Source organism: Solanum stenotomum, unplaced genomic scaffold, assembly GCF_019186545.1.
Source record: "Solanum stenotomum isolate F172 unplaced genomic scaffold, ASM1918654v1 scaffold1705, whole genome shotgun sequence".
Classification (NCBI taxonomy): domain Eukaryota; kingdom Viridiplantae; phylum Streptophyta; class Magnoliopsida; order Solanales; family Solanaceae; genus Solanum; species Solanum stenotomum.
In genome coordinates, this window is record NW_026024360.1 from 24,724 (window position 1) to 39,240 (window position 14,517).

Sequence of the window (14,517 nt, forward strand, 5' to 3'; positions counted from 1 at the left end):
ACTGAGGAATAACAAAAGATTTGATAAGTTAAGATTGAGGTACGTTCCATTCATTCATTATTTATTTTCATACTTCATGAATCTATATACTTTTTCTTTCCAATTTAAGTGTCTTAGTTTGATTAGACACGAAGTATAAAAAATAAAGACTTGATTCTTGTGATATTAAATTAAAGATGTATGTAGTCCTTTAAATCTTATGATCATAAACTTGTCCTGTGGAATGTTAGAATTAAAAATTTACTAAATATAGAAAGCGACACTCATTCCTGTTGGATACACTTACACAAGTTCATCCAGCTTTTTTTGAAGTTGAAATTCACCAAGTCATAAAAATGAAGCTAACAATAAAAAATGTCATTCCACCAAGTCTCCGTTAGTCAAGTAAACGAAAGAAGGAATGAAAAAGGAGAAACAAATCATACAAGACACTAGCTAGTAGCCTAGTACAGTAGACTCATACTGGTATATACATTTTTTAGCTTTTGAGGTTGAGCTAGACTCATGTGTCATATTTTTATAAGATATCATAACTAGATTCATACTCGTTTGGACTCATGGTCCATGCTCCAGTTGGGTATGTACATGAACGAGGGTGTCAAAGTTCACATTGATTGAAAAACAGACCGATAATTTACTTATATATATATATGGACTTAAATAATCCTTCTCTAGTGAGCTACTTTAGAGATTGAGTTTGGCTCAATGCCATATCTTTAGAATAATTTAAATAGTTTTTCCATATTCTAATCTAATTATTACTTGACAAGTCAGTTGGAATTCTTCAATTCCATGCACAATGGTCAACACTTTAATCAATGTCACAATCAAATGTAAATGTGGGGAGGGCGTGGGATCACATGCGCCTTACAAGTCCTTCTTACATTTCTGACCCAATAAATTTTTTGAGGTAAGGCGTGGGGGTCCTGCACGCACCTTTGCCCCTTTGGTCTCTTCCATTTTTTTTTTTTGCCCTTTTAGAATTTTGGCAAAAAATAATAATTGTCCTTTAGGCTATGGACTCCGATTGTAGACAACTTTTTGTTGTGTAGAATTTGCTCAAAACATACAACTTTTTGTTTTATAGAATCCGGTCAAATACATACAATTTGCATTCAATTTATTTGAGTTAGAAGCTTGGAAGTCACTCAACTTTGGATAATTAGCCATCGTAGTCGCTCAACTTAGCCAAGTTAGCTCCCATGATTGTTTTAGCTAGAAATACAATTTTTGGTACATATATAATGACGTGATGATTGACTATAAATATTTAGAATAAAATAAAAATTAAAATCAATATTTAAATTTATTTAGGACCCAATCCATCAAAACTCAACCTAATTCTTGCCACGACCAGTTTAATGAGTTGACTATATAAAAAATTTCTTTAAACAAACTTTATTTCTCCTTTTTCCACTTGTGATTTCTCCATCACATGATATATCTTCTCTTTCTCTTTCAAATATGTAATTTTTTCATTTTTTTATTGTTCTTGTTCTATCAATCAAATCATTCATTGCGAAAGATTACCAAAATGGATCGAGTTCTATATATTACATGGATAGATAGGTTGAGAAAAAAGATTATTGTTTAAACGGCTGTTGCACTACTGAAAAATTAGGTGAATAAGATCATTTTTGTATTTGAGAAGTCACTAGTTTTTTTTTTGTTATTTCATTCATAAGGTCATTCAAGTTTAAAAGTAATACATCCGGCCACTTTTAATGACATAATATTTGTAAGTCATCTTCTTCTTGAATTATTTTTTTCCCTATATATAGAGAGTTGATTTTTCAAATGGTTCACTCAACTAATAGTTATTGTCTCAAAAAATCTCTTTTCTTTATTGAAGAAAATTGGAAGGTAATTTTCTGAGATAATAACAATTAGTTGAGTGACCATATGAAAAGAGTAATTATGCATTGTTTGCAAGATGAAATGGTGCATAAGATGTATAATCTTTCACAAGTATTAACATAGCTTCAAACACTAGATATTGAAAGACATGAATAAAAATGTTGCTCAAAATTCTACCTCGTCTCCTTTTCAACACCTCCACTCGCCTTAGTTTCACACCTACAAACCGGTGCATCTGTAGGTCGACACAAGACATGTCACACCATCTCCAGCGCACGTCTCTTATTTCATTCTCAATGCTACTTGCACTTCTAGCGAATATATATGGATCATTTTTAATTTATTTAATATTTTTAACATTACCAAGTCTCTAGCATTCAATGAAAACTAAAACAAATACAAGTTTGCAATTTGTCAATTAAATAAGGATTAGACGGTAGAAATAACCACACAATAACGTGTATAGAAATAGTTAGTTGCAATATGTGTACCGTCAAATAATAATATGACGATTAAAGTTAATTTCTTGTTCGATCGTGGTATTCAATAAAAAGTCCAAAGTTACTTTACATAAACTTGTCGCAAGCAGTACCATGTGAAATATTTTGTTACTTACCTTTGTTTCTTTTAACCAAATGTGCAATTTGAGCATCATGGCGGAGAAGTTGGTTAGCAGTAAACCTCTTGCAATTATTTGGTAATTGATAAATATCATGAAAAAGGAACAATAGAGGATATATATCACTAATAACAATTAGCAATAACTGGGCAAAACAAATTCTCACCAAAAAATAAGAGCCAATGTTTCATATGAAAAGAGACGAAAAGGAAAAGTTGATGAAGAGTTTCTTGGTAACTGCTCTCCTTTAACATTATTATTATTATTATGAGATTGTGTAATAGACTTTAATTTTCATTTTCTCCAAATTTCAGATTATTTGAACTCAGACTTATTACTAAAAATATATACATCTATAAATATAAATATGGTGATTAAGATTATTTAATATTTAATTAATGAGTACATTGATATTGCTGGCCAAAAGGATATTTCCTTAAAATATTTATATTTAATCAAATTTAAATTTAGTAGAAGGACAAAATGGTAATTCAACTTTTCACTTTGGAGCTTCCCACTTATAATAATATATATAAATATATAATATATATATATATATATATATATGATCAACAACTCTTTTTCTAGGATTGGATCAGAACTTGGAGATACAAAAAGGAAAAAGAAGATCGATACTCAACTACTCGTCACACTCGAAAATTGTAAGATATGAGTATATATTAACTTGCTATTGCTTTCAAAAATCTCAAAGTTCTTAAATTGATACAACAACTGAGTTATTAATTCATTTTACCAATAAACTTCATGGTTCCAAAACTACAAATATTGTGATAATAAAAAATGGAAATCACACATAATAATTAGTTTTTGCTCTGTTGAACCAGTTAAAGAAGTGCTTTATTTTTGTTTTCCTCTTTAATTTTCTATTTTTTTTTTTATTTTTAAAAAAGTGATCAACAGCAGATGGCTGGTTATATGTCTTTATAGATACAAATTGGGGGTAGGGGAATTGAACCGTCATAAGGTGAAAGTTGTGATATTCAACCGACTGAGTGACTAATCGTGCTATCCTTCCGCACACACTTTTTTTAATTAATCATTGGGAATGCATTAGTTATTTCTTTGTACTAATAATTAATAGAGAAAAAGCTCAAATATGTCATCCAACTTTGAGAAGAAAAAAACTCTCATTTAATAGTTGGGCATGTCATTGCCATTACATAAATGACCCATTATGCCATTGATTTTTAACAGTCAGGACTTATGTTTTGCAACACTATTTTTTTCCATATGGCTTCTTATTAGAGGTCCATGTCACCAAAATTAGACTAGTCGAAAAGTAAGTTCAAATATGCCACTGAACTGTAACAAGATGTTCATCTATGTCATTCATTAATAGTTGGATTCAACAGCAGATGGCTGGTTATATGTTTTTATAGATACAAATCGGGGGTAGGGATTTGAACTATCATAAGGTGAAAATTCTGATATCCAACCAACTGAGCGACTAATCGTACTATCCTTCCCCCCACACATTTTTTAAATTATTACTCATTGGGTATGCATTAGTTGTTTCTCTGTACTAGTAATTAATAGGGAAAAAATTAGCTAAATGATGTCATCCAACTTTGAGGGAAAAAAAACCTCATTTATGTCATCCATTAATAGTTGGGTTCAATCACATGCCTTTGTCATAACAGAAATGACCCATTATGCCATTATTTTTTAATATTCAGATTTTGTGGTTTTGCAACACCATTTTTCCATATGGCCTCTTATTAGAGGTCCACGTCACCAAAATGAAACTGGTCAAAAAAAAGTTCAAATATGCCATTGAACCGTGACAAAATGTTCATATATGGCATTCGTTAATAGTTGGATTCAACCATGTCACTGCAGTTTAATTTGGAATTATAATCCAACCCATTAACACCATACCCGATCCACCATAACCCATTTCCCTTTTATTTCTCCTACAAACTCTTAGATCCAAAATTTCTCCCATTTTAATGATGAATTTATATGTCAGTTTCTTGTCAATTGATCAATTTAAGTGTTTGGGGAGAAATAAAAAGGGAAATAGGTTAGGGTGGGTCGAGTGTGATGTTATGGGTCGGGTTTTAATTTCAAATTTAATTTAATTAGGTTGGTTTATATTGGCACGTGGACCTCTAATAAGAGGCCATGTGAAAAAAAATTAATTTTGCGAGATCATGAAACCTGACCATTAAAAAGTAGTATGAATGGGTCCCTTCTGTAACGACAATGGAATGGTTGAGCCCAATAATTAACAGATGGCATAGATAAACCTTTTTTCAAAATTTGATGCATATTTGAACTTTTTTTATCAGTTTAATTTTGGTAATGTGGACCTCTAATAAGAGACCACGTGGAAAGAGCGATTTTGCTAACCATCAAACCAGCTACCTGTTAAAAAATAATGGCACGAATGGACCATTTCTGTAAAGCAGCGGCATGATTGAGCCCAACTATTAACGGGAGGCACATAAACAAGCATTTTCCCGATGTTTGATGGCAAATTTTAACTCTTTTACATTATTGTTAACTCAAACACAATTTTAAAGAAATTTTATGTGATTTTTTAATAGTTCATATCTAGGCACGTGCAACGATACTACTATATATTATAATACCTAAGTGTTAGTTCAAGCAAGTATTGTGAACATAAAAGCTACGACAATTGTAAGGAAAATGATTCCCTTTTATAAGTGAGGAAAATCATTTCCCCCCTTTTAGATGAAACTTGTTTTAATTTCTCGACTTGTATCATAGTTTAGACACACATTAGATGAGCTTGAGATCTAAAAAATAAGCAATTTTAAGTTGATGTTTCATTTTCCATTTCTATATGTTAAGTTAGTCGGAAGAATAATTATAATGGCCATCTTGTCAGGGCCAAGCTTTCGTGATATGCATCGTTGAGCTCAAAAGTGTAGTGAACTTGTGTTATGTATTGTAACTTTTTTTTTTTTAACTTTTGTCTCTTATTTGGGCAATTCCTGTCTGTGATTCAACTAAGATGTTTGTCAATCCTTTTCTTTGACCTACTCTTATCGGTCCTCCCTCCTTCATTAATGTCACACATTTGATATTAGTTTCTTTTTGTTTAAAGAAAATGACTATTAGTTGAGTGAAATGTGTTTGAGATGATATGCACTATTTGAATTAGATGAAATGGTATATAAAATGTATTATCTTTCATAAGCATTAACATAGCTAAAAACACTAGATATTGAAATACATGAATAAAAATGTTGTTAATGAACCTAATTCCAAGAGTTGGTGAACTTGCAGGAAATTTTCAAGAGAAGATGGCTGAAAATGAAATTGAGGAAATGTTAGATCACCTAAGAAGGATCAAGAGTGAACGTGGTCTGTCTAGCGCCAGGATTGAAAAAATTAAGAAACTTGAAATAGCGCTAAGAGTTTTGAGAACCTGTATAAAGTGTCATCATGTTCTTTTTCGTGATTCCTTAGTCAAACACAAAAAGAATGCCAAATTGACTATGGCAATGCTTCACCAGGTATTGGATGGGATTCCAGATGAATGTAAAGCTAACCTTAATCTGGAAAGGCTAGAATCACATTTGTTGGAATTTGTGGAACGTGATACCATTTTAAATAATAATTATGAGTTGCATGATCTTGATCTTGATCTGTCAGAATGTATGGATTGCCTCGAAAAGAATCTAAATGATGTACTGATACTCTGCCTGGAATGTGTTAGGTCTGACCCTCCTGAAGAAAACCATGAAATATTCAGATTTTTAAAGGAACTGAAAGTTGTTCAAAAGAAACTGAGATTTTTGACATATTTATATGCCACAGAGATAAATGGTTACGTCAACCATGAGAAGCTGGGATGTTTGGAGACTCGAATTCAGTTCATGGCTAACAATGTGGGACATTTTTGTCTTGCTTTTTCTGATATTATAAATGGTATTGATGAGGATGAGGCTAATGATATCTTTAATACACCTCCTTATCTATTATTCTTGATTGTGTTAGTGGAGCTGGAAATGAAGAAAATTTTTCAGAGTGAACTAAAGGCTTCAAAGTTTACTCATTCAAGAACTTTCAAGGACAAGAAATTACCAAAAGGATTTTCTCATCATCTCCACAAACTATTGATGTATCTCAGAAAAGAAAAGCTCGAGAACTTTCCTGATGATGTCTCTGCTCAAAATATTGATGTGGCAATAGAGTTCTTGTTGGTCTTCCTTGATGCTGATGTGTCAAATCATGTTATTAATGGTAACTGGTTGAATGAGGTTATGGAAAAAGTTGGAGCTATAGCAGGTGATGTTCTATATGTCATGGAAAAACTTCTTCCTAGCTCTATAAACAGAGATGACACTAGCAAAATAAATCTTTGCTCGTTACAAATATTGGAGAAAACTAAAGATCTGAAGGCACAAGTGGAGACTTACTACAAATCCTTGAAATTTACTCCATCTCAGTTCTCCACCTTTTGTGGATTGAGCTATCTGGATTCTCTTTTATGGAAATTGAATGAGATGTCGAAATCTAAATCTGATTTAGATTTCTTGATGAAACCTCTTTTTGGTAATTTGGAGAAAGAGCTATCAAGTCATATATCCATTTTAGAGAAGGAGCTCTCATCTTTATCATCCATTTTCAGAGATGTTCTAAAGGTGCACCATGAACATAAAATTCCTAAAAATCTCCAAAGACGTACCATCAATTTGGCATATGAAGCTGAGTTTGCCATTGACTCTATTCAGTATAATGCTTTTTTGCATATTTTTTGCTCACTTCCTACAATCTTAAAAGAGATCAAGCACATTAATGCACAGGTGACTGAGATGTGGTCAGCAGACGTTGCTCTTAAGCCTTGCTATGTGGTAGCACCATTTAAACACCTGCCAACTCAACATAACAATCCAGTGATTGATGAGGAGATAGTGGGTTTTGGGAAAGACACAGAAAAAATGATTCAGTGTTTGATTAGAGGTACAAATGAGCTAGACGTCGTCCCAATTGTAGGCATGGGGGGACAAGGGAAAACGACAATTGCTAGAAAGGTGTACAATAGTGACAACATTGTTTCTCATTTTGATGTTCGAGCATGGTGCATCGTTTCCCAAACATATAACCGGAGAACGCTATTACAAGAGATTTTTAGTCAAGTTACCGGTTCCAAGGACAAGGGGGATAAGGATGACATCCTTGCTGACGAGTTGAGGAAAATCTTAATGGGCAAGAGATATCTCATTGTATTGGATGATATGTGGGATTGTATGGCATGGGATGACTTGAGGCTTTGTTTTCCAGACGTTGGAAATAGAAGCAGAATAGTAGTAACAACGCGACTTGAGAAAGTGGGTGAGCAAGTCAAGTACCATACTGATCCTTATTCTCTTCCATTCCTCACAACAGAAGAGAGTTGCAAATTATTGCAGAAAAAAGTGTTTCAAAAGGAAGATTTCCCCCCTGGACTACAAGATGTAAGTCAAGTAGTAGCAGAAAAATGCAAAGGACTGCCTCTAGTGGTTGTCTTGGTATCTGGAATAATAAAAAAAAGGAAAACGGAAGAATCTTGGTGGAATGAGGTGAAAGATTCTTTATTTGACCTTATTGATTGTGAGTCCGAAGACTATAGTCCGGCTACAATGAAGTTGAGTTTTGATAACTTAGCAGATTGTTTAAAGCCTTGTCTTCTTTATATGGGACTGTTTCCGGAGGATGCAATAATTCCAGTGTCTAAATTGATAAGTTTATGGATAGCAGAAGACTTAGTGGTGAACACTGAATCTGCTAAAGATTACTTGATGGATCTCATTAGCAGTAATGTGGTGATGGTTTCAAGGAGAAGATACAATGGAAAAGTCAAATACTGTCAGGTTCATGATGTAGTGCTTCACTTTTGCTTGGAGAAGAGTAGAGAAGAAAAGTTTATTTTGCCTGTTAAGGGAAATTTTAGCCAATTTTAACCTTGTGATTGGAAGGTAAGTCGAGTGAACTTCAATTTGAGTGGAGATCATTCCAAGTTTGCATCTCTGGGATCCAAAACACGGAAGCGTTTTCATCAACCGTTGAGGTCACTAATAGCGAACGGAGAAGCTTTTGATGGGATTGACTTATGGTCTTGGATTCATAAATTCCGACTTCTTAAGGTCTTGGATTTGAGTTCCCATAATGCGTACAATTTGTCGACAGCTACAATGAAACCACTGAATCACCTGAAGTACCTCGCAGTTGAGGCAAATATATTCGATTTTCATCCAGAATCACATCCCCATCTTGAAACTTTAATTGTGAATACTTTTCATTCATTTATGTTACCAGCGTCTTTTTGGGAAATGAAAAAATTAAGGCATGTTGAGATTAAGAGAGCTGAATTTGATTGGGAAGGGGATAAGAAAGGTCACTTTGAAGGATCCTCTAAATTGGAAAATTTGACGATATTAAAGAATATTGTTAGCTTTCCAATTGCTGAAGCAGATAGGGTGGATGTGTTATTAAGGAGGTGTCCTAATCTTCAACAACTTCACTTCAGCCTTGGGAGCGATTTTGATATTTCCTTCAACAACTTCACATTGAAGAATCTTACCCAGCTTCAAGACCTTTGCCTTTCCTTTAAGCAGTGGCACACTTTAACTGGGTTACAATTGCCTTCAAATTTAAACAAGTTGGTACTTGAAGAAATTCATATAGAAAGTGCTATTCCCTTCATTGCAGGACTACCAAGCCTGGAGTATCTCCAATTACAAGATGTGTGTTTTCCTGAATCAAAAGAGTGGTGCCTTGGAGATATCACGTTCCATAAACTTAAGTTGTTGAAACTGGTGAACTTAGAGATCTCATGGTGGGATGCCTCGGAGGAATCATTTCCCCTGCTTGAAACACTTGTTATAAAAAAGTGTATTGACCTAAAGGAGATCCCCCTTAGCTTTGCAGATATTCCAACACTGAAACAGATTAAGTTGATTGACTGCTACAATGAATCTCTGATGGATTCAGCTGAGAGGATTAAGAAAGGTGTTGAAGAGACTGAAGGAAACGACCGTATTGACCTCATTATCAAAGTAAGTAGAAACAAACTCCTATGTTTTGTTTTTAAGTATCTGCCTGCATCTAACTTGACAACAATATGTGTAATACAGAATTCTTAGGGTCATCTGGCAGCTGTGAGAGTCAATCATGTGCCTGTAATCACAACAATGGTATTTATAGTTTCTTGTTCCTTCTTCTAATTTAATGCTTGCTTTCACTTAATTTCTCCATGTTGATCTCAAACTAACGACGATGTATTTCAATTTTATAATTGTTGCAGCCATGCTCATGCTCAAGTATATTGTGCGCCTAGAGCTGAAATCCCTGTCCTTTTTCTGTATGTTTTAGATGGTCTTTCACTGTGATTTCTTGTCGCCTTTGTTATGCAGCTTTATTATTGTACAACCTGTCAAAACATTGCTTCTTGTTTGTTTTTTGTAATATAATAGTTGTTTCCCTTCATCTTACACCTGCAAAATTCAATAAAGTATACAATTGTATACCTCCCTATTATCAATCAATAGAATACTGAATGGAAGTTGTTTTGATAGCTTAGTACTAAATAATTTAGGAGCAATCCATAACATACGTCTCACTTCATAAATAAGTATTGAGTACATGTACAAAAGCTATCTATATTGTTCCGACTCTTCAAAAATGTCACCAAGTAGTACTTTTGGATAACAACTTGATAGCTATTTGTACTTTCTCTTTTATTCCTTTGATAGCCTACATAAAATCAGGTAGTTTAACATGAACATATACATATCTATAAAACTCAGGTAGAAAATGTAAAGCATAGATTTACGAGGATACAGATTTGAGTCTCTGGAAGATTTATCAGTTTGAGATACTCCAAGTTTTATGTAAATCAAGTATAGAGAAGAACCGTATAAATGCTCTACTTTATAGAGTGTTTAGCGGCCATTGTATCTGATGAAAAAGTACAACTTGAATATGCATTAAGCACAAACAATTCTAAACCATATGATAACATTGAAAAATCGAGACTTGGAGTGATTCAGGAGTCTTGTGTGGAAGGGCTCTATTGCACAAAGGATCAAAGGTACACAGGGGATAACAATAAATTTTCATCACAAATACAAGGAAAACTTGGATATAAAGGTATGCACTAGCAAAAGAACTTCAGACTACTAGCAAACTACATTGTGTGTATACATTTGTCCAGAACATTGTAGATTTGTAAATCCTAGTCTCTATTGCACCTGCTAGAAAGAAATGCTGAACTGCCATTAGCCCGGGTTCAGCCTTTACTTCGAATTAGACTTGGGCTTTAACGGGGATTCTTCCAAAGCAAAACGAAAAAGTATCCATTATTCATCTATCCAGGACAATGGTGGAGTCTCCGAATTTATCCAAGTTGCCCACATGAATGCGTGCCTTTCGCCTTTAACCATATCTTCAGCAGCACAGGACTCTAACTGCATCATTTGTCAGCTTTACAGATATGGCTTCGATATTTTCGTTGAGGTTGTCAATCTTGGTGGTACCGGTATGGGGCATATGTCATCTCCTTTGTGAAGAATCCAAGCCAATGCAAGTTGTGCTGTGGTGCATCCCTTTCTTGATGCTATTTCCTTGACTTGCTCGTATATTTGCTTGTTGTGCTCAAAATTTTCAGGCTTCAACCTTGGTATATTCTGGAAAAAAAAAACAAATGATAAAAGAAACATACATCAGCCGTACCGATCATATGTATTGTTTTATACGTTAATCATAACATGCTGTATCAGAAGAGATTTCGAGCGATAAGGATGAGTTGGCAAACTGGATTGAGAACCATGAGGTTTAAGTTCAAATAAAAAACACTAGGTGATTTCTTTTTATCTGTCTATGCCTTGATGGATAGAGTTACCCCGTACCAATGAGTCAAAACAGTTTTTTCTTTGATGACAATTTCATTTAAACAACTCTACTTTTGTATCGTTCTAGTTATAAATATTGTGATTTCTAGTGAAATTTCTATAATTCAGATGTACCAAAAAATTGGATGCATTGACCATGACACTGTGACCCGCCATTCTTTGTGGGATAGGAGTACCTTTTTTGTACTCTCTAAGCATGTTAATTTATAAAGAGTGTTCTTTTTTGATGTCCGAATTTGCACTAGAAGTTAAGACTCATTGATCTTGTATTCAGATCGCCTTATTCATAAAGGAGCATGTGTTTCGTAACCTTAATTCATCAATACTGACAAAATCTCATCAAGATCAATACCAGTAGATTGGTCGAGCTCAGTTAATCAGCAAGCCGTTGGTTCAGATTAGGAAAATCACAACGTTGATGCTAACATTGAGCTCTCCCAAGGAGAGGCTTGGAGAGTGATACCAACCCACCTCTCAAGACATATTTTAGAAGAAAATATCGACAAAAGAATAAAGAGTTGAATTCTAGACAAACAACTGCTACAGCAGTTGTCTAGCAGTTATTATTCCTAATTTATAGTTTATAGTGTCAGTCTTATCCTTTTATGTTCTTTATATATATGTAATCAGGATTAGTTATTAGTATTATGTAATTAAGAATCAAAACTAATATTTTCTGGAGTCTTGTCCTCTCCATACGGACAACTTTATCTGTATAGTTGTGTTTAAGATACTTGAACAAACTATTTACAGTAAATCTACTTGCTTTGTTCTATTTTGTCGGATCTCTACTTCTGGTTACTATCAGTTTTGGTATTAGAGCAGATCGATCCAACATGGTCAATACCAGATTGTCTAATTCCCAAAAAGGCGTTCCCAATGTTGAATCTCTTGCCCAACAATTATCTGCCATAGCGTCAAAGTTAAATACGATTGACTCCCTGGCAGCAGATGTTGCAACATTGAAGGCCCAGACTAGTTGCAATCAACAAGAAGAATCCAGTCACAGAAATCGTAATAAAGGAACGTCTGTTTGGCAAGATGAGGAAGAAGAAATTGATGGTCCATCTTGGTCAAAAAATCCTCCCCGAAAGCCATACACAAAGATGGAATTCCCTAGATTTGAAGGAGGCGATCCTAGAGGATGGATTTTGAAAGCAGAAAAATATTTCTGCTACTATCAAACTCAAGAGGAACATAAAGTTGACATCGCGGCGATGTATTTGGAAGGGGATGCTCTGGATCTCTTCTCTTGGATAAATCGTGAGCGAACTTTGCTTTATTGGGAAGAACTTGTTAAAGCATTGCAGGAAAATTATGGTCCTGCAGAGTTTCAAAATCCCGACGAGCACCTTTGCTACATTCAGCAAACAGGTTCTGTACAGGAGTATCGTCAAGAATTTGCAAAGCGTTCATCTAGGGTTACAAATTGGCCAGATCACTATCTCTTAGGGGTGTTCCTGAATGGGTTAAAAGAGGAACTTAAATCTGATGTTAGGATTCACAAACCCAGAACAGTTTACAGGGCTATGAGTTTGGCACTTGAATTTGAAAATAAATTAGGCACAACTCGCAGTAATAGAGTGCCTAATTGGACCCCAAACAATAGACCCACGGTAAAAAATCCATTGAATTCTTTTAGAAACACCCAGAACGATTCTTCATCTGCAAATCACAATATACGCAGCAGTGTTTCATCCAACCCAGCCGCTTCACAACCTCTTCAAATGCGAACATGGGATACCAAGAGGAGAAATCTTATGGCACAAGGACTTTGCTTTCGTTGCCATGAGAAATTTGCACCCGGTCATAGATGCAAATCTGCAAAATTATCTCTCATGGAGATTACTGGAGAAGGTCAATTGGAAGAGGTTAACGAGGTTAATGCAGTAATTGGTGATAACCCTCAAGAAAATGACCTTGCTGAAATTTCCTTCCATGCCATTTTGGGACAATCAGTGGGTGCTACAATGAAGCTTCAGGGTGAGATCAATGGTAAAAAGGTTTTAATACTTGTGGATAGTGGTTCCACACATAATTTTGTGGCTGAATCCATTGTGGGGGAGCATAATATAACAGTAGAAATGGTTCCAACATTCGGTGTGCAAATAGGGAATGGGGATATCATTCGCTGCAATAAAGTTTGTCGGAATCTTCAAATTCAATTGCCGGGCTTTACTATCACTCAGGATTACTACCCTTTTGCAATTGGAGGGGCTGATTTGGTTTTTGGTATCAAATGGTTAGCTTCTCTCAATACGATTCAAGCTAACTGGAAGGATATGTTCATAATTTTCAATTGGCAAGGGAAGCGTTACAAATTGCAAGGCGTGAGATCAACAGATTCAACGACAGTTTCTCTCCAATTTTTTAACATGGTTTCAGAATTTTCAGGTAATGCAATCCAAACCCTTTTACATGAATTCCAGTTTGTGTTTTCTGAACCAACATCTCTTCCACCATTTAGAGCACATTCTCATGCTATTCCTCTGTTACCAAATTCTAAACCTCCAAACATCAGACCTTATCGTTACCCACATGGTCAAAAAACTGAAATTGAGAACCAAGTTGCAGCTTTATTAGAATCTGGTTTCATTCGCCCTAGTTCAAGTCCATTTGCTAGTCCGGTTCTGCTAGTTAAAAAGAAAGATAACTCTTGGCGGTTTTGTGTGGATTACCGTAGCCTAAACAAAATCACTGTCCCGGACAAATATCCAATTCCAAATATCGATGAGTTGTTAGATGAATTACATGGGGCCACAATTTTTTCTAAAATTGATCTTCGTTCCGGATACCATCAAATTCGTGTCCAACCTGATGATGTCTATAAAACTGCCTTTCGCACTCATTCAGGCCATTATGAGTTTCTCGTAATGCCTTTTGGACTCACTAATGCACCATCCACATTTCAGGGTGCCATGAATGATCTTTTCAGGCCATACCTTCGAAAATCTGTCCTAGTGTTCTTTGATGATATTCTAATCTATAGTCCTGACACTCAAACACACCAACAACACCTTCAAACAGTCCTCCATCTTCTTTCTGTCAATTCCTTTTTTGCTAATCCAAAGAAATGTTTATTTGGTCAACACCAAGTTGGTTTTTTGGGTCATGTGATTTCTCAGGATGGAGTAGCAGTGGATTCAGAAAAAATAT

At 34.8% G+C, this 14,517-nt stretch overlaps 1 protein-coding gene, 1 long non-coding RNA gene and 1 pseudogene across 3 annotated transcripts in view; 2 read left to right on the forward strand and 1 right to left on the reverse strand.

Annotated features, from left to right (window-relative positions):
• The window catches only part of LOC125850442 (putative late blight resistance protein homolog R1B-16), a 69,001-nt gene that overhangs the window by 10,761 nt on the left and 43,723 nt on the right, over nt 1–14,517 (forward strand). The window lies entirely within an intron of this gene.
• On the forward strand, nt 8,076–9,973 carry LOC125850446 (uncharacterized). Its single transcript, XR_007444801.1, has 3 exons — nt 8,076–9,507; nt 9,586–9,645; nt 9,756–9,973. It is a non-coding gene; the product is annotated as an uncharacterized LOC125850446 (long non-coding RNA).
• The window catches only part of LOC125850443 (auxin-induced protein PCNT115-like), an 8,151-nt pseudogene continuing 4,066 nt past the window's right edge, over nt 10,433–14,517 (reverse strand).